This window comes from Bombus affinis, chromosome 2 (assembly GCF_024516045.1).
Source record: "Bombus affinis isolate iyBomAffi1 chromosome 2, iyBomAffi1.2, whole genome shotgun sequence".
NCBI lineage: Eukaryota > Metazoa > Arthropoda > Insecta > Hymenoptera > Apidae > Bombus > Bombus affinis.
The window spans coordinates 14,638,547-14,660,699 of record NC_066345.1 but is presented as its reverse complement, the minus strand read 5'-3'; the positions used below and the strand labels follow the sequence as shown (position 1 = coordinate 14,660,699).

Genomic DNA, 22,153 nt, shown 5'->3' with positions numbered 1-22,153 from the left:
TGATTGCTTCCTTGACCGTTGGGATTTCCAGGTCTCTCCGTATGACATCCCTCGTTTCTGACATACCAGGGTGTCTCGAATTATTGCATGAAATCCAAAGTCCACTAATAATAATACCATCGATCCAAAAAAAAAAGAAAAGAAAAAGGAACGAAAGAGGAACGGAAGATGATAAAATGAAATGTGCGTCTCAGCTGCACGTGGAAGATACGCGTGTACATAGTTTTCTTTTCGTGGCCACAATCTGACAAGAGGGTCAGTGCTCCTCGTGGTGCAGCGAAACGCAACGTGAGTGCGCCTGTAAAGCGATCTGCATAAGCTACCAAGCGAACCTATGGACTCGTGCAATCGATTTATGTTACATCGTGCCCTATTCGAAGTACTTACACGAATATGCCGACGTATAGAACACGTGGAAGGTGCAGGCGAAGAAACGTAACGGGGTAAAATCGGTCAGGTGTCGAAGATTACATACACTTGCGGGCAATTTCATATTTTTACCAAGAGCAATTGCATCGACCATATGCAATTTCGTATTTTTATGAAAAGAACTAGAAAGAAATGGGAGCTTACTTAGCAATTTGCTTCGCATGCTAGGAATTATCACGAGTGCACTCCACTCTCGTTGTTACACGACTCTTCTATATCGCGTGCACTCTCTCTCGGTATGGATTTTCCCGCTTTTAACCCTGACCTTACCAAACCCGGTGGTTAAACGGCCGGTTTCAAAATTTAATTTAAAATCGTACGTTCGTTGTCGTCTCTTTCGTTCTTCATCTAACTTTATGTAAATTCTTACATTATAACGAAAATTCAGAAATTGGTTGATCAGACGATATAAGAATTTACAGAAAGTTGGACGAACAAAAGAACTAAGAACGAAGGGATAATTTTAAATTATCACGAAGGATACCCCGCTGGGGGTAGCCACCAACATATTAACATAACTGCTAAAAAATTCGACCTAATGTCCGAATTGGACAAATCGGGAATGTAAATGAATAAATAAAAAAAAAATTTTTAATTAAATTTTGAAGGAGAATTGAGAAATTGATTGATCAGATAATATAAGAATTTATAGAAAGTTGAATGAAGGGATAATTTTAAGTGAAATTTTGAAATTAGTCGTTTGACCGGGCTTAGGAAGGTTAATGTGAATAATCCCATAAACGCATAAAAATCCTGGCTGCAACGGTTACTGATGGGCTCGGGTTGCGTCTCGCAAATATACCTACGTTAGGTTGAATTATACACGACATAGTAGCACGCCGGAATAATTTTATTTATAAATTAATTATAAAAATAATAAATTTATTATAATTCTCAATGAGAATTGATTGTAAAATTCTTCGAAATAAAAGAAAAAGAAAAAGGTTGAATTGTCTAAATCCGAGAATATTCAGATCCGTAGAAGCGTGCTTTGATGGAGAAATAATAAATAATGGTATTAAATAATATTTTACATAGCGCGCGTAATATATTCACGAAAGGATTTTACAAACGTTCAGATATTTTCGCGTGCCACTGTGTAGCAACGTTTTACGTTATTCCATAAAAATTGGTTTCAGATCCGATGTACATGTATATCGTACAACCACGAACAGTTTTACGACCTCATTGAATCACGAAGCTTGCTATATATATATATATATATATATATATATATATATATATATATATACGTTCGAAGAACTCTTGAAACTCGCGTCGCCAACAGTATCATAGAACGTTGCCATGATTCAATCAACTCGATAAACAGACTTGTTCAGTAGGCCACCCTCGGTTGCTTTTCTTACGGCCAGACACAACCAGACCGCGTGGATGATGTTTCACGGATACAAACAGCTTTGTTTTCATCGGCGATAAAGCCGACAAACCCTTTGATCCAGCTACCGATAAAAATCCAACAAGTCACGAATCACCGAGCTGTTCAAAAACTTTTCCATCTAGTTTCTCTTATATATTTATATCAAACGAGCAGACGTTAGAATAAATGCTGTGTCTTCGTTTGGGTATTGAAAAAGAAAAAAGAAATATGAAGAGCGTAAGAAGAAATATAAAAAAAAAATGCCTGGAAATTTCAGAAATTTCAGAGTTCGTAAATATCAAAATTCAATTATTTTCTATAATTTTTCTTCTTTCACTGACGGTCCAAGATATTTCGATCTCGCCGTTAGCTAGAAAGAATGTTCGCCTCTGTTTTCCTCGTCGTATACCATCGAATGCGGTATAGTCTGCTCGTTATTATTTATCGCGGTCTTTGCAAAAGCTTATTCGACGGGCACAGGCGAGAAACAAAATACTCCGGCGATTCGCGAAATTTCATGAATAATATCGGTCGAATCGTGCAAGAGGAGAAGGTTGTTGGTCGTGACCTTACCGACTGAGATTTCATCGAGACGAGACGAGACGAGACGAGACGAAAATTAAGGTCGGTGACCAGAGGTTTTCTGACCCTTGCTCAGATGGCTTCTTCGATCCAGACGATGTCTGCAAAAAATAGGGTGCCGTGCGTGCGCTGGCGACCATCGTTGTTCTTTCGTTCCTTTTTTCCCCATTCCTTTTTGTTCCTTCTTTTTCGTCATCCTTTCCCTCGGTTCGTTCCCATTTTCCTTTCTTTTTTCCCTTTTCTTTCTATTCTCCCGTTTCCTTCTTTTTCTCTACCTTTCTCTTCTTTCCTTTTTTTTTTTTTTTTTATTTTTTCTTTTTTCCTCTTTGAATTCCGTTTGACGAGCGAAGGCAGAACGGTCGAATTCTGGGAAAATAATATGCTCGATAGGGTACCACGAGATAAAAACGTTTTCTGGTCGTAACGCGAGATCCTCTCGGGATTTGAAACGTTTCGACATACCTGAAATTCGGATTGAGTGAAAGTTTTCGAATAATTGCTCGCCCAGTGCGATGTAGCAACGCATTTGCCTATGTACGAAGCTTCTTCGTTGCACTAATTGTTTGATTCGTTCTATGGGACGTTTGTAGTTACTTTGTTTGTAAAGGTTTTTTGTTTTTTTTTATTTATTAGAATATTTACAATCAATTCTCGTTGAGAATTTTCAGTAACTTAATTTGGCGTGATACAATGACATGGATTATAATAGCTTTATATTGTTGGTTCTAGTAGAACTAAGGATTTAATCTAATGGGTATTTTCTTTTTAGTCTGCGGATCTAGTCCGTAGTGTCCAGTAGTTGGGTGACTAGTGGGTTGTGGTGGTTGTTGACTCTTGTGTTATATCTGCTTCTGGACTTGTGTATTTCATCTTTGACTGTAGGTATCTTGAGGTCACGGTGGATTGTTTCGTTGGTAACATACCAGGGTGCATTTAATAGGGATCTTAGCGTTTTCGATTGGAAGCGTTGGAGTATTTCAATGTTGGAGTTACTTGCTGTTCCCCGTAGTTGGATTCCGTAGGTCCAGACAGGTTTTATTACGGCCTTGTAGAGGGTTATTTTGTTCTGTATGTTTAGTTTGGAGCGTCGGCCCGTGAGCCAATAGGATTTTCTTAGTTTTTCCTTTAGTTGCTTTGTTTTTTCTGAGATATGTTTTTGGTTTGTAAAGGTAACTTGATTTTTCCTTTGGATATATCAGGAGTTTGATGTAATGCGGGGATTGGAGTATGTAATGTCTCTGTACGTAATGTCTCTTCCACGCGAATATGTTCTTCTCGATACGTCAATAAAAAATTCCGCTGTTTTACGCGAATAATTAGTCAGAGTAATTAATCCATTAATGATGCATAATTAGCCTAGCAACGGTGGGAACATCTGCAGTATAATCGAGCCGCATGCAACGGATATATTACTGCGCAAAAATATTCACAACGCTTGTTCGTCTCGTAGAATTCAAAAGAAACGATACTCGAGATACTCGCTTCAAATACTTTTATTATTACCGTTATATATAACATACGATATATACATTCCATATAATCTATATGTAGATTATATGTTACATATAATCTACCAACGTTCGATTTAAATTTAATCGAAGTTGTATCGTAATTACCTGGCACGACGGATCAGATCCGCAGGTTAAAAAGACATTACCCTTTGGATTTAAGCATTAGATTCAACCAGAATCAAACATACGATAAACGCTTATTATTCAAGTTGAATAGTTTACTTCTAATTCTCAATGAGAATTGATCGTAAAATTCTTCCGAATAAAAATAAAAGATTCAAGTTGTTTGGTTCGAGCGGATTCTACAAGAAAATGACAAACGTCGTTGATTTACTAAACAGAGTAAAAATTTCTTCATTGTTGCCATATAGCAATCAGATACCTGAACAGCTGTTTAGAGGTTCGAAGCAATAACGCGTGATGTAATGCGAAATCGTTTAAATTATCGTGAGAGGTCGTTTCCGCCAGCATCTGTCGCGGATTACTATCGCGCGTTTTGCGTTCTATCGATGTAATTAGCAAGAATTACCACGTCCATGATAATTATCCACGTTGCACAATCGTTATCCTCCCTTTCTCGCAATGGCCGTTCGATCACGGTTCGCGTAAGTTGCCATCGTTTCCAGAAATTCTTTCCGATTATATAAGCGAATTAGTTGCTTATCAATTTGATCGCCGATGATAGCCAGGAAATCGATCCGATAGAATAAAATCCAATGTGCGGCATTCTCGACGTTTAACCTGTTAACCGCGTAATTTAATTTCGAAAGTCCCTTACGGGGTGCGCAGGTAAAATCAAGCAACGACGAGTATACACGTCGAACGCAGTTAACTGGTTAATTAGGTTTCAGTACGACGCTGTGTTCGCTATTTACGAAGAAGTTGTACAGCCGCGGTTTCCAACTTATAAATTCATTAACACTATCGGTTTGCAACTTGTGCAAGACGGTGTTATCGGCGAATTCATCGATAAGGATTCCTGACAAACCCATACAATTAGCCGCTGGAATGGCCATTCATATTTACGCGAAAGGGATAATTGCACGACTCCCTGGCGGCAACTTCTCTGACGAGACGAGGAACACAGGAAGACGTGAACATCGTGCGTTGTTCCCTCGGTGCGCATAAATAAATTTTGATGCAGTTACATGCTTGATCGGTTCAAGATGATCGCACGCGAAAACTCGAAAATTACCGTCGCCTCTGCCTTTCGCGAAACGCGATCGAAATAAAGTTACGAAACAAAAGCGACGCGACTCGAAAAATTCTATTATGCCTTCCTTTTCTTTTCTTCTTTTCTTCGCATTTTTATGGAGAAGTACTTTAATATTCTTCGAAGTTCTAAATTATAAATAGAAGCGACGTACTGGTAACACTGAGACGTTTTCGATCGGCAATTTTATCTAATTTTTCATTTTCCCCGCAGTTTTGTTCGAACTTTGTTTCGCATAGAAAGAGGATTAAGGTAACGCGTGACGATAAAATCTATCGGATGATGTTCTAGATCGATTCTGATGATTGTAGACGATTCTTGGAAGAGCAGAAATTTTTGGGGATTTTTTGGAACACAAAAACCTAAGAAGAAAAATTGCACGAGCTTAAACGATCCAGTATGCGGACAAACGGAGTTTCAGTTTTGCTTTATGAACCATTTAATTACTCTTCTTACTGACTTTAATTAACGAAGCAACGTGTTATATATTACTATGTTGAAAGATACACGTTACATAAATATATATTTACACGTTCCGGGTTGTATCACTTTCGAAACAAGAACGCAGTATCCCGAACATTAATTTTGCCATCAAGTTTCATTGCACGCTTCGACGCTTCTTTCTTCGCTTAACCGGCTAAAAAAGTCAGTCGTTCGCACACACAGACACGGACGCACGCACGCACGGACAAGCCATGGGAAAGGAAGAAAGTTTGTCAGTTGTCGCTAATTACAACACGTGTTACAATTTTTAGAATCGATCGATAACCACAGAGTCGCGGTTCGTCTTACACAACCCGATCGGCGTGCACTTACTTTCACGAGACGGAGCGTGATCCGCGAATAACCTCGAACGCAACAAAATTAATTCGATGTTTCTGCTCGATCGGATCGGCCACGATGCTGCGCCGCAATTACACGAAAATAACGGATGCTAAAAGGCCGCGGTTTATAATTAACTTGATCGATACACGTGTAGACATCACGTTGTTCGACGTTCGAGCGCCACCGATATTAAAAGGAAACACAATCGGTAATTCATTCCGAAAATAAACCAAATGAAAAAAGGGAAGAAATAAAAATAGGAGAATAAAAATAAGCGGAAGGGCGGCAAAGGTTTGTACTACCGAGTATTGGCTTGGCAACTAAGCGATCGCGGATTTTCTCATTAGGTGGTATCGACAAAATCCGCAATCACTTAGTTGCCAATCCAATACCTAAGTTGTATAATATGGCAATAAGTTCGTCGCGAAACGCTGATACAGTTGCAATAGCCGAACACGTTTGTATCATAGAAATCATAGCGTTGTACGGAAGATTTACAAGTCCCATTAGCGGCGTAACGAGACTCGATTATCGCGACTATATCGTCGAACTTCGAAACGGATCTGTAAGCGTATCTCGTACGTGATTCCAAGTTGAAAAAGTCCTAACGATACGCGAATTCCATGGGTCAGAATGGAAAAATAATCTTTCTATTTCTGAGTCCTTGGCGAAATCGTTTGGTAAACACGAATTAGCGATAATCACGGAGACGTGTAGAAACTTGATACGATTTCTTACGGACGATTTCTCGTCTTGAAATTTACCTCTAAGACCGAGACTTTTTTCTTCCGTTTTGGTCTCGACTGTCTCGCGTTCGTATTACAACGAAAGACCATTGTCGATGTTGCAGGAAAATCCTCCAAATCGTAGGTTTGCGAATTTAAACGCAACGATGCCGACGAACTGCGTTATACCGTGGCAGCTTGTCCTAGGTCGTCCGGCACGCGCCCTTAACATCGTCCGCCTTGCTAATTTGTTAATTAACGCCGCTGCTCGTTTCCTAAGCCGATCGATAACGTTTCGGGTTCTGGACGAAGCGTTTTGTCGGGCCAGTGTGAAATTCGCCACGATCGCGGTTTCGAAAACCTGTCGAACTGGTTTCGTATTTTTAACCGGTCCGTCTCGTTTAACAGCGTCACTTTTAATGCCGATACGATGTCTCGTATTTGTAGTTTATGAATCGACCGATGTACGACCATTAAATGGGCGGTCATGAAGTTTGCACCGGTTCGCAATTGTGCCTGCAAGACACGTTCGATAGTTTTCATCCGATGATTCGCGCGGATCCCGCTGCATCGAAAGAAGATCGAAAGACAGGAAAAACATAGAGAGCTGATGGTAAAGCGGCTGGGTTTACGACGTACGGGCATATTGGTAGTTGTTTTTAAAAAGTCCTTCACTGATACTTTCACAATGGTGTTATTATCGGTCGTTGCAGCGGGAAATTTTCTTCAGCGGAGAAATTAGCTTGCAGACGTGGAAGGTTTACGTACGAGCCTGTCGGAAGTCAAATTGATCGACTCTGCTTTTTGTCAATTTCGTTAATTGCTTGTGGGAAGCTCGAATAAGAGTGTACAGTGCGTTTTGGTCGAAGTTGAATCAACAACAGAGCGTGGTTCTACGGTTGTTCCGTAGTTGAGCCGCGTACACATCGCGGATATTAGGTTGTCCGAAAAGTGTTTTTCTTTTACGGACACGTCTTTTACAACGATGCATTTTTATACAAACATGAAACCTAATCTGTCAAACGTTGCGATCTTTATCTTGATAGAGGAAAATGGATCGTACGTAATTCGATAACATAATATAAAAGGAAAAATGTTGTGCATCCATTACTTCCTTATAAAACGAAAGAAACTTTTCGCACGACCTAATATTTTGTTGGGAAAGCGGTATAACGTTGAACGTAAAAAACACGTTAGTGGGATTAGCGTGATAGGAAAATAAACAATAAAATAAAATAAAATAAAATGAAGATTTCACGGTTCTCAGATCATATTTTTAATGAAACTATTTTCTGATTTCAGGTAAGCGATCACTTTCATCGATGATGGATACTAATCGGCGTATCTTAGGGCGGACATGCAGAAATATCTCTTATTTTTTACTGTTCAATCGCTGATAGACTTGCGCGTTGCTTCAGGTAACGATAATTAGCGCGTGCACCTGTGTATGCTCTTTTACTTTGCACCTCTGTACGATACCTTGCTGCAAATTTTAGAGGTACAGGTAAATCTACGAGAAACGCAATAATTGCAGTGTTTCAATGTTGGAATTTCCGCTCACTCTTCTCGACAATTAATATATTAATGGGAAAATCGTTGGAAACGTTCCTTATCAAAGAATTTTAAACATACGACCACAAACTCAAATTTGTTATCGTGCTCTTAACTTATCGTAAAATTTATCGCAATATTTTGAAATTCTATTAAGAATTATTCCGTTCGTTAGGTCGTTGCTTATTCAGAAACTTCTTTCTGTATTAAAAAAAAAGAAAATGGCTGTATTTAAAAATTAACGAAGAGAAGAATATAAATGAAAGTTAATTAGATCGATCGTTCCTCCGACAGATTGTTTAATCACCCTAACTCATTCTTTGATTTGTACTTTGTCGACTATGGTAAATAATACGCATACGGATAAAGTTGTAAATATCAATCGCTCTGAAAACAAATTAACTCGTCTATTTTTGTCATCAACCGGAGCAAAGAATTCGTAAACAAATAAAAAAAAAAAGAAAGGAAGAGAGAGAGAGAGAGAGAAGAAAAGAAGATATAGACAGAATATAATTTTCTTGCTTTCACCGCTTCTTTCTTTTTTATCTTCTTTTTTTTATCTACATACACAGCCAGACAAATGTAGCGTTCTAGGCAGGACGCGTCAAGATCGTCGTGTATAGCTGGATGAAAAAGATATTCGACGGTAGACGGGTGGACGACCGATGTCACTGACCTTGCTTAACGATCGCTACTGTCTGTGGGGTTCGCGTCGGGTTCGATTGGAAGGGCGGGGGGGGTGCTAGTCGCGGGACGCTAATGCTGTTACCGCTCGAATTTAGGGAGGGTTGATTCTCCTTCTCGCTATACAACACGCTGCAAAACAATTATCTCGTAGCTGGTACGTGCGTTTCGTTAATCCGCGAAACGGTGGCTGCGACACGACACTCCTTTCAAAAGGGCTGAAAACGACGCCGCGTAATTGATATTCGAAGCTTTGTCTTTTCGCATTTTTCATAAGGTCCGTTCTTTGAAATTTGAAGATAATAACAGAGACTGGAATGTACAGCGTGTCAGTTTCATCCGGACGCACTTAACCAGTTTAGCTGCTGTTGCGAGCTCTTTGAAAAGCGTGTACGTAAAATGTGTTAGAGAGAAAAAACCAACTACTTTGAGTTCACACTCTATGCAGTTTATTTTTCTCATTCGTTCGTTTTATCTCGTCCTTCCGCCTACGAATATTCGAAACATCTTAAGATTTACGTATTTTGGTTTTCGTTACAATTGCAATTTAAACAGCCAATTGCAGCTACTTTTCACGCGCGACGAGTATACTCGTCACGAAGAAATGGCGATATTTTCTGTCACGACTAATCGCTAATAAAATTAGAAAATAAAATCTCGTTACAACTTAAATCCGTATTATAACAGCCGCGCATACTCTCTGTCTGACGAGTATACTCGTCGTCGCGTACTTTTCGCGACACATTTTACGGTGCACGCTTCTCAAAGATTTCAACCAGGTCGCAACAGCTAACCGGTTAAGAATTCCTGTTTCACGTATTTCAGTGTCTGCGACGTTATCGTCTGACGCGTACTTTTGACATTTTTGGTAACAAATTTTTAGCACGTCCGTGGAAAAATTGGACGAACTTGCCCGATCAGTAAAATGTACGATGATGTACAAAATTGACATTGAAAGATGCAAGTAACGGGTGCTTGACAAATGTCTTGATGTCTATTACACGCATAAAAGTACATAGAAAATAAAAAAGTACGCTTGCCGCTTAAAAACATAACTCTGACCTTCACACGGCTTTTCAAAATCTAAATACATGGCGTGACATGTCCACTTCGAAATCGTACGTTTCTTTCGAACATCTTTTGGACATCGTCGTCTTTTGAACATCGTCCATAATCTCCGATGTATTTAAATGTTTCCAAATAAAAGCAACACGCCTATATAAAAACGTATATAAAAGCAACATACATACAGCAGCACGTATTATAACATACAGCAGCTTAAAAATTTTGGGATCGTTAACCTCTTGGCCTGCACGCTATCTGCCGATCGCGCGAGCCATAGCAAGCAAGAAGTTCGGTCGCGCGCCGTTCCATTCATCCGTTCAGCCGCGCGCTACAAAAGGAATTGTAAAATAATAAACAACGTTTGAGGACAAACAGTGTTTTTAACCCATTTGCATCATGGCTCTACTTTAGACGACTGGTTCCTATCACCGCTCGCGGTCGGTCGTAAGTGCAGTAAATGACATGCGAATTCTTCATGGAGTTTATAGAAAATTTACTGTTCAAAACGATTGGTAGACAATGTTACTTCGCAAATGTTTACGTTCTTTATAACAGAGGAAAAAAGAAAAAATTATTTATTTAAAAAAAAAATAAGAAATAAGAAATTAAATCATATCATTTCTCGTGGAATTCTTTAAAATGGTCGATACAATAAACTGATATAGGCGAGATGCTGACAAACGGGTCAAACGTGAACTCTCGCATCTGAAGAATACTCAGCGACTGAAATAAAAAGCGGTCGCAGCGCGCGGATTAATCCGCGCTTGCAAATGCGTTAAGACGTCTAGGGCGTAATCATGATCAATTGATCAGTTAACAAAAACAATTTATTATTTAGACTCGTGGGTTCCGTTTATGGCACAAATTCTTTACCATGAGTCAGACTCGTGGTTATAGGCCAAGGGGTTAAACGTTTCGTATTCAAATTGAGGAATGTGTAAGGAGAAGAATAGATTAGATTTTCATTATCGTCGAAAACTGTCACTTGTGAAAGCATAAATAATCGTCGTAAGGAGTATCTTCGTCTGAAAAAGTTGATCTCGTACGTAGCTGGAAATAGCGTATCTCGGAGAATTTCAGAAAAATGTGACTCTGTCAATTGGTAATTTCGAGTGTCAAAGATAAGACTGTCTAATGTATCGTTATAACATCGTTTGGATTAAGGGGGAAATATTGTGCGCGATAGCTTGAGTAAACACTCGAACTATGGCCTGTAGATGTTGTATAGAAGAAGGATTTCAAGAAATCGTCGGCGTGGATTTAAGGCATTTTTGATAGATTGCCTCTATTTTTCATAGAATTTTTGATGGGATTTCTATTATAAGAACGTGAATCTGGCCAAAGGTTCCGCGCGAAAAGCCATCGTTTTTAGCGGTTTATACGTTGAATTTATGGCCCGCGGCAATGAATCTTGGAACGCTTAAGATCTGATAATGCGCCGCTTGCTATACACCGGCATTATGGGGTTAAGTGCTGAAACTAATGCTAATGGTACAAGCATAACCTTATGTAAAGATGGTGCAGCTGCTATTTTAACACTTGGCTCTTCTGTTGCCAGCTTTACCGTGTTTTAAACGCTTGCTAATGGTATTTAACGACTTGTAGCTAAGGCTTTGTGCTTACGATCAATTCGAAACGCGTGAATTTCTTAGGAATTAAAACTTTCTTCCTTTCGAATCAACGAGATATTGATAGAAACTTGGAGCTGCTTCCCTTTCAGTCTCTAAACCTGAGTCTCGAAGGATAAATAAATATTTTACAAAGTAAATAGCTAACGCAATGGCTAACTGACAAAGTCGAAACGATTTTCGTTAATTCGCTTATTGTAATTTTCTTATTGTTTCGTTTAGGTTTTTCCTTGTCGTTTATCGTTAAAATTTCGTACAATACGCGCAGCAAAACGTTTATTATCATCGAGGGTAATTTCAACGATAAGAGCAAAAGAATTTAGTGTTCCATAAGACGTAATCTTGTCCATTTTAATAACACGTTGGATCGTTTATTTTAGGATCAAGAATTTTCGTAACTTCCACGTAGGTTCATCGATTTGTGCAGATTACAGATAATAATGATCGTTTACTTGTTGATAAGTCGAATTTTTCAAGGATTCCGATTACAATTATCTGACGCGATAAACGCATTTTTACTGAAATACTTTCGAAAGTGTTCGAAATTATCTATATTGTATCTGCCAAAATTTGCTCCTCTATTCGATTTAGCTTTCAACTGTTACGTGTCATTGAAGAAGAAGGAACATTGTTTTACCAATTACGCGTTACAAAAAGTACTCTGTTTCTATTTTGCATATCTTTGCTTATTGCGTACACTTTGCGTACACTTTTGCAAGTTCGAAAAATCCGCAATCTAATCTTCGCTAGATCTCGGATGTTTATCCATTCGTAGGTAATTCAAAATTATCGCGAACACATACGCACGACGACACGAAGACAGGTACAAAATACGCGCAATGTATCGCTACTTGTTACACCGATAGCGACACGACTCGAACAATTTCAAATTTTCATTTATCGAACAGAAGATCTACGTTAGACTTCTATTTTTATCCTGCAAAACGACATATTTATAATTCCATCGGTTCTACGTACTTGTGCCGCTTACACCGACACTAATGTCTGTCTCTCCTCTGAAATTTACACTTCTTTGCGGTAGATTTAAACATTGGATTCAGCTGGAATCAAACATACGATAATCACCTATTATATATGATATAGTACGATATAGTACGTCGGAATAATTTACTTATAATTCTCAATGAGAATTGCTTGTAAAATTCTTCCAAATAAAGAAAAAAAAAACAAAGGAAATCCTTTGCGGACGAGAGGGTTCGAAGTCCAAGTCGTACCATGGGATCGAGTTGCTGTCATTTAAAATTGCCAGCCACATTTTTGCTTAGACACGCTTTTCCTTCATAAATGTTAAATTCTAGACGTATGTACATGCACAGATTCTTCACAGAATAAATAAAATCGCACACATATGAGCCTTTTGGTTCTATCGGTCGAATGCGTATATATTGGCTTGGCAACTAAGCGATTGCGGGTTTTGCCATTAGGTGGTATTGACAAAAGCCGCAATCACTTAGTTGCCAAGCCAATAAGTTTCTCGCTCGTAGCGTTTACCTGGGACACACATATGAGTCATTCGGCTGTATCAGTTGTTTTCGCCAAACGCATATACAAGTTGCTCGGCCAAATTGATGGCTTACGCAGAACGCATATATGCGGCGGTAATCCGCAAAGGGTTAAATCGTGTGTCATTGTTGATACTAAACAGCTACATGCAAATCTCTTATCTAAAACTCAGCGTTAATCGTCATAACAATCAGCTGGCGAAGTAAATCGCTGGAATCTCGTATTCGTTTAACCATTTAACCGCGGAGGTTAGTTTCGGAAATCTGTCATGGGGCTAGGTCATGGAGCGCGTAAATAAATACGAGGTAGAACGAGTATACACGCGGAGCGCAGTTAACCGGTTAACAGGAACCTTGCCAGACCCGGTCAAACGACCGGTTTCGGAATTGTATTTAAAACTGCGCGTTCATTGTTCGTCTAACTTTGTGTAAATTAACGAAAATTGAGAAATCGATTGGTCGGATATTACGAGAACGTACATAAAGTTAAAATTTAAATATAGTAGAATTTTCAGCTAAATTTTGAAACCGGTCGTTCGCCAGGGGCTGGCACGGCTATCGTCAAGTAGCTTCGCAAAAATATACAAATTCTCGTGGAAATGCACGGTTTAATCGCTAAAATCATCCTACGCACGCTGCGAGTCGCACTTCACAGGAAAAATAATTAATATCCCTAACGCGTGACGCAAGCCACGCGAAGCAAACGAAAGAAGTTCGTAGAAATCGGCGTCGCAGAGAACGCGTGTTAATTTCCGCGCGATTTGTCGCTCTTTCGTTTACTTCCGGGAATTTCGTTTGTTCCCCTTCTTTCACGGCCGCGTCTATTCTTGGCTGCATCGCCCCGACCAGTTATTCCCACCCTTCTCTTTCACAATGCTTGTCTGCGTTATCAGCGGTGATCATTCGGCCGAAGGTAGCCCCCTTATCATCGTTCGCCGAATAACCTAGTGTCCTAGTTGCGATATCGATTTTACGAGCACCTGAAACCCCTCCGTTGCCGTGACTTCTTTCGCTGTAACGTTGTAACGCGCCGAGCTGACTGGAAATGCAGTGCCGGTAAAACGTACGCGAAACGTTTCGAGAATAATCGGGGCAAGGCGTGTTTTATCGGCGATTGAATTTTCTATTGGTGGGAACGCGAATGGTCGGGAAGCCGCGGAACGAGTCGAGTTTGTAAATTGGAAAACGGGAAAATGTCGGGAACGGTATTTTTTCGAAGTTGCCTTTGCAATTTCTTGTTACTTCGGCCAGTATTTTGCGCGTAATTTCCCATTATTTTTTCATCCTTCCAACTTGATTTATTTTATTCGTAAGAGTCGCGCGAGAAATTCGCTATACAGCGAAGGTAAATTGCAAAGTAATTGCGGAGAAATTGTACAATAATTTTCTGTGTCTCGTAAATCAGCGCTCAAACGTTTCAGGTACGATTTAACAGAAGATATTCAAATTTTCTATTTAAAAATGTTCTCTCTACTCTTGATACTTCTGTGTAATATTCTTCTTATAGTTTATTTGATGAAACGTGTTTCATACATATTTTAGCTACTTAAGAAACAACTTCGAATTTTCTATTCAGTTTCCTTCGTTCAAGCAAAAAAAAGGTTTCCTCTTCTTTTAATAATTGTTTTTGTAGGAGACGTAAAATAGGTGAAATTGAGCGTTTTTACCGATGGAAGCTAGTACTTGTCTTTTTTTTAATTGTAATAATAGAAAGATTTAAATAAAGGACGGTATATAGTACAACTATGTGCGATCTATTAAAGCACTTAGTTTACGTATTTTTATAATGTTATTTTACAGTCTTTCTTCTTTTTTTTTTTTTGTTGGATATAGTCATAAGAAAAGGATTAAAAGGATTCTTTGTGTTAAAAGTCTGCTGTCCAAATAAATTAACAAAATAATAATGATCCGAGATTCGTCTTTGACTCGAAATACTTGTTTTAGCCTAATGCAAACTACCTAGAAGATAGCAATCGCGACTGAACGTTCTACAGTGAAAATAAAACAAAACGTGCTACATACGTTCGTAAATTTATTTCAAAAACCGTGTTAAGTACCGGGATAGGGCGCGTAATATTTTTTGATAAAAGTGTTAAGCTTCCGTGGATATAAAAGCAAAGCTAAAAAAATTGTTCCATATTTTTTTGAAACTGGAAATCGCAAATTCGAACGTTGCAAATCGACAAGTTTTATTTTTGCAAAATTTCGTGTGTCTTAAACGAGAAAGATTTTCGAACGTTCTAAGTTGCATATTTAAAAATATTCCAACAATTTTCAACCGAACGTGCCATAATGAAAATTTCAAACGTCGAAGCTTTACGAGATGACGAGTTTCCACAAATTTCGATACACGAAACGTATTGCCATTTCCTCCTTAACGCTACGCGGAAATAAATTGCAGATTGAAAGTGGAGCAAGTAGTCGGAAGAATAATGTGGCGACGATAGTACACGTCGAGCTAAACGAATGAATACGCGAGATTGTCGCAGAGAGACCGCAGCAGGTCGTTTGCATAGTTGAAATCCCCTGGACAAAAGTAATACAAAGTGTCTTGTCGGTTGAGAAAGCGTGGCCCGCGGGTGGAGAACAAGGCGCATTGTTCCGTTGATACGCCTTTTTCGCTCGATGATGCACGACGAAATGTCACGAGAAATCAGATTCCACGCGCGCGGCATTTACCAACTTTGGCATTAAAGCGTAGTACGTACACGACAAACAATCTATCCGTAATTCCATTAAAACATTCTACTCGATAGTACGTTGTTCAAAGTATTTTGCGATATACGTTACGGTTTAAGGTAAATTTGCATCGGCAGATAATATCAGAAAACGAGTACCGGAACACCTGTTCGACTCGTACAAAATTCGAACAAATTCGTATCGTTTTGAAAATTCAAACGAATTACCTACCTTCGTTCAACGAACTGAAAACAAATTTTGCTGCGTTTGGTATATATTACATTGCGAGGCACGCGCCATGGAAATGGATTAATAGATCTATGGATTTATTTATGAATAAAATAACCGAGAATGTTCGTGAATTTTTATTTTTTGTACGAATACACAGGCTGCGACGGAATAATATATCAAGCAAGCGAGAGGCGATTCCCTGTGACCAAATAGAGGACAAACATAGAATACAATTTACTAAGAACTACGCGTGTTGGAGCTCTGTTTTCTTGAAAACGAAGCCTTAAACGGAGAAACTCTATTTTACGATTCTTGGTTATTTTCGCATCCGGAATAACATGCTACAATCGCCGTTTGCTCGTATCCAGTCGATAATTGGTCAAGTTCAAGTGTACTTGGCAAATTTTCAAGCTTCAATATCTCGAAAACTGAGTCTCGCGCGAAAAACTTTCTTACTACGTGTTCTCCTCGTTCTCTCGCAACGCCTTTGTGAATCCCGCTTTCTATGTTATTCGGTCACACCCTGTACGTAATTAAAGCGGACGTCGCTTATAACTGGACGCGTTAATAAATGTTTCACGTTAAATATTTCACGCATTTCCAACCGTTGTACGGCATCCTGTAGATTTTCGGAATTTTAAATCTCCCAAGAACGCACCTGCACGTCCGTAGCGTGCGCGAAACGCTTACAACGTAAGCTCCGCCGCTGTGAACATGGCCTAATGGCCGCGGTTCGTCGCCCTGTGCTCGTTCAATCCCCCTTTCGCCGTCTGGAAGAGCTGTGGCGACGAGGGTGCGCCGGCAAGCTCGCGAAACGAGAGGGTGAAACAGCCAGGGGTGGCGTCCAAAATTCGCCCATTCCCCCACGCTCCCCTTAATTCCCCTTCATCCCCACCAAATGCAGCCACAGACGCGTGGGCACGAATTCAAGCTCTGACAGCGCTTTAGCTGTAAACCCAGCGAGATTCGTGACGTCATGACCCGCGTCTGACGTCATCGATTCGACGTCACAGTGGCCCACCCCCACACGATGGCCACAACTACCCACCCGAAGCGCTAGTCAAGCGTGACGTCATCGTTCTTCGATCCGCCGAGCATTTTTGTTTCAACGGTGCGCGCTTTCACCGACACTCGCTCGGCTGCTCGAGTGGGTAATGGGTTCTGCGGAAGCTTGCGATAATTGTTTCTTTTGAGAGAGCGGCAACTCGACACCGACGTTTCCTATACGTTTCATCGATGACGAAAGAGAGGGATTCGAGCTTTTGCGGATTCTTTGAGGTGGGTCGATCGCTGCGGTGAACACTATATCGATTGCTTTTTCCAGGATTTTTAGTAAGCTTCTTGCCGAAGACTTTCTTCTTTTTTGTTTCGATTTATTAGATCAGGTAAAAGCTCCCTTTTATTATGAACATTTTTCTGCAACGGTTTTTCAACGTATTAGTCGTCGTGAGCGCTGTATGAAAGAAGAGGTTAGGTATTGGGTTGGCAACTAAGCGATTGCGGGTTTTGTTATTACCACCGAATGACAAAATCCGCAATCACTTAGTCGCCAACCCAATAGTTTGAGATTGGTTCGCAATGGATGGATTTTTGCGACGAGGATGATTTCGCTGGCTTTTCTTCTTTTTTTTTCCCCGAGTGATTGCGTTGTATATAGTTTTCAGTTTTTAATAGCCACGCTTGTTTAGTGAGTTGAGTCTGCGATTAAAATTGCTTTTAACAAAATTCAATATTTCGTTTGATTTATTTCTTCAGCTTTGTAGTATCGCGTATTTTCTTCTCGTCTTTGGTGCATGTTCAGTTTCATTGAATGTGTATAGATAAGGAGTTTGCGAAACTCTGTTAATTCTGAATGATATTCGATCTTCCCGCTGTTTCGTATTTCTCAATGGATCACTCTCAGTGAGAGTGCGAGAGAGTTCGTTATTTGTATATCGAAAGGCGACGATTAGACAAAATTATGAGAAAACTTATTCGAAAATATTTATTTTTCAACGTTTCCATGTTCTCAAACTCGTTCACCTAGAAAAAGACAGAGTTATCCGATTATTGAAAAAGTTTTTTCGAGCCGACAGCTTTTCGCGGTTGTTTTCACACATCAAGTAGCTTCTCTAATCCCTTCGAAAGAACTATTTATAAATCTCCGATACAAGGTAATTCGACACGACCCAGCGATTTATTTGGTTTAGCTAGGGTTTCGTTGCACGAGTTAAATTGGTTCCTTCGATGAAAATTTCCAAATGAAAGGTCGCTTTTGAATAGAATTTGATCAAGGACAACGTTGATCTAAGCTTCTATCGCGCTTTCACACGTGCAAGGTGAACTGTTTAACTTTACTTCGAACAACAATCGCCTTCGTAAAAAAGTGTCTCTTTTTCTCTTTTTTTTTTTTTTTTTGCAAATTTTGTACTTTGAAAATATTTGTTTTCACGATTCTGCTCGGTGTTATTTTGCGAAATTTTGAACGATTTGCCACAGCTTTTAAACCTGAATTATTTCCTTCGAATAAAAAATATTTTTCTTTGCATACATTAAAGTACATAAAACAACTGCGATATTTACGAACGAATTATATTATTATCTATGTTTTTCGAAAACTGTGTTTTAGAAAATTTATCTATTATTTTTAAATATATATATTTTGTCTTTTTTTACGAGAGAGCTTATTCCATTAGTTTGAAAAAAGGAAAAATGTGAAATTCGGAAGAAATTTGAAACAATTCCGATAGTTCGTGATACGACGCGCCACGTTGAACGTTCCAGAACTCTAACGCGAGTTATAAACCGAAATGAAATTTGCCCCGAGTGGAAGAGATAAAAATTTATGGCTTCTAATATATTTTATCTATCCATTCATTTTCGATCGTCAGTTACTTATTCAAATTTACCTTCTCTTCCGATAATAGCTTAATAAGTGTTCGAAGTTGAAATTTCTACATTCGGAATGATGTTTCGTATTTGTCTTCTGAGATGGAGTTTGATTTGGTAATTGTTCAAAGTTGAGTAAACCGCTTCAAAATTAAACATTCGTTAAGCCCCTAGCATTTCTCTCCCATTCAGGAAAAAAAAAAAGAAAAGGAAAAAAGCAGAAGAATTTCACGAACGAAAAAGTCGTGGTACGAAAGCAACATCGCAGAAACTTCACGAGCTTCGTAGAAATCTTTGTCTGTTGTACGCAGACTGAATTTTCTAGAAAGTGTTGCTCGAAGGCCAGAGAACATGCAAATAACCCGAATTAAATTATCGAGCAGGATTTTCATTCAAGCTATCAATAGACTATTTCTTTGCAAACTGTGTGTCCGAAAATAGCTGCCACCCGTGCGTAATAGTTATCGGACCGTTACGTCTCTGTTTCGCGAGTTCGGCTTTATACAGGGTGTCCTACTATCTACTACGTTATTCTTTATGCTACTGTGCGATACAATATGAACGCACGAGGGCCACTAAAAGTGCGAGATACGAGTAAAAAAAATCACATGCAACGTCCGAAACTCGGCTCGATTCGCGTGCCAGCATCCAAGGAACACCGTCGAACTTGGTTGCGCCGGAGGACGATGAAACATGTCGGAGACGCGCGAATGAAATTCCGCAGGAAGACACGTCCTCGATAGGTTCAAACTAGACCCGCGTGTTTCCTAGGAATGCGTCGAACCTGCGCAATGCGGTCGTCACACGAAACTATGCAATCTTATGCAACGCTATGCAACAGCGCGCAATCTGGAAAGGGGTTGTCTTCGTGCGTGCTAAGCGTAGGCGAGTCTCCCTAAAACCCTTCGTGATTCGCACTCTCGCGAACGTATAATTCCTGAATGCGTTTCGTTTCCCGCTAATTTTTACCCGCAGTTCGCAATTTCAATCTTAACGTGTTCAAAGTTCTTCCCTCGCTTCCTTTCTTCCTACTTAACACTTTACCTACCGATAGATCGGTCTTTTGTTACCGACGCTTACCGACCGGTAGCCTATTAGTCGGCTTTTTGTCACCAACGCTTACCGACCGGTAGTCTACTAATCGGCTTTTTGTCGCCGATGCTTACCGACCGGTAGCCTGTTAATCGGCTTGTATCACCGATGTTTACCGACCGATAACCTATTAATCGGCTTTTCGTCGCCGCCAATCTTTCTCATTATTTGAGCAGTAATTTGTCATTTAGTACTAAGATACCTTGCTCTCAATACCTTGTTAACGGTCGGTAAAGCGTTAAGGCGACTGTATCTTATCTTTTCTTTGTTTAACAATGCAATTCACCAAAGTACGAATCAATCCAGCGTAATTCGTGAGAAATTACGTAAATCGACGATATACTGGCGATTAACGCGTATTATAAATGAGCGCGCGTAGAAGGCGCGCGCGCTTCGACATCCACTCTGCGATTCGTACGGCAAATTTTCAGATAAATCGGAGATTTACGAACGCGGAGAGTCGATAGACCGAGAAATTTTCGAGGGTGAAACGCGTTCGACTATGTGGAACGCTACTCGTTCAGATTTATCCCTTTCGGTATTCTTCGCTACAGAGCACGATGATGATAAGGGGCAATTGATATTTTACGGTTCAAAGAAGTTCTCTGTAATGAATGCGTGCAATAGGCTGTGGGAAGAGGATGTGTAGGCTTGTACGGGGGTGTTTCGTAGGTGGGATTTATATTACGTGTAGGATGGTGTCTGACAAGGTCTGCAGTGTGATTCGTACATGGAGAAAACGATTTTTCCGGAGTAATTAAATTTTTACGCGCGGTAATAAATTGCTCGACGTATGAAACATGGGAATAATAGAAAGTATTAGGTTGTCCGAGAAGCGTCTTTCTTTTACAGACACGTCTTTTACAACGATGCATCTTTGTACAAACATGAAACATAATCTGTCAAACGTTGCGATCTTTATCTTGATAGAGGAAAATGGATCGTGCGTAATTCGATAAAATAATATAAAAGGAAAATTGTTGTGCATCCGTTATTTCCTTATGAAACGAAAGAAACTTTTCGGACGATCTAATTAAACGTTGATACAAGTTAATCGAATTAATACGCGTAAAATGTGCGAGCAATAGATAGGAACTAAATATTAAACTGCGTTTATTAAGAATACCAAAAGTATCGTGAAAATAAATTATATCGTGGAAAATTTCGGGTCGTAGACCGATCTTCTATACGCGTCTGACATTTCGAAATCACGGAACAATGGGTAACATTTACTTCGTTTGATGCCACGATTCAGTCTTCTCTAACTTAATCTGTAACATCAGGGTGTTAAAGTTAAATCCTCTCAGCCATCCCTCAACGTTTCCCACCGCGAATCGGTGTTGTACGAAGTAGATTATCACCGCCGTTTTATTGTAATTTACGATTAACGATAAATTTATATCGTCGTTGAATGCAAACTTATCTTACTCCACGTTGTTGATAACGGATATCGTGTCTTTGAAGTATTAAAATACGTTCTATGAAGATTATAATTTTCGCACAGACGCACGCAGGAAATTTGCCCGTGTACAGTATCTTTACCTTCCAAATATTTGACTGATACTATATTTTCGAAATACAACGTTCGCGGCGTAGCTATTTACAAATGGACGATAAACTACGTGGTTTATGGTTGGTGCAGTAGTTTTCTCCAATAAATTAGCCTCATACGTGAAATACATATTTCAACCGTATGGAAGTTTGCGATTTCGTTAGCCTCAATATCTATGTTACGATCGTCTGATCGTCGTCGAATCGCGAGGAAAGAGATTATTATTCCATTAATCTTTACTCTACGATGCAACTTGTTCTCGAAGATTTAGACAAACAACTGTACTCAATTTTATTATTTGTCACTGTTTGACCGACCGATAGAAACTCGATTGAAATTTAGCAAAACATAGATTACCTTCTCTCAATGTCTATTCGTATACGTTTGTATGCATACTTACCGTAATTCCAAGGAACCATAGAACGAACTTGGTGTATGAGAAACAACTGTACTCAATTTTATTATTTGCCACTGTTTGACCGACCGATAGAAACTCGATTGAAATTTAGCAAAACATAGATTACCTTCTCTCAATGTCTATTCATATACGTTTGTACGTATACTTGCCGCAATTCCAAGGAACCATAGAACGAACATGCTGTATGAGAAACAACTGT

General features: G+C 39.5%; 1 protein-coding gene across 1 annotated transcript in view; it reads left to right on the top strand.

The window, feature by feature from the left end:
* The window catches only part of LOC126926662 (PRL-1 phosphatase), an 85,978-nt gene that overhangs the window by 22,750 nt on the left and 41,075 nt on the right, over positions 1 to 22,153 (top strand). The window lies entirely within an intron of this gene.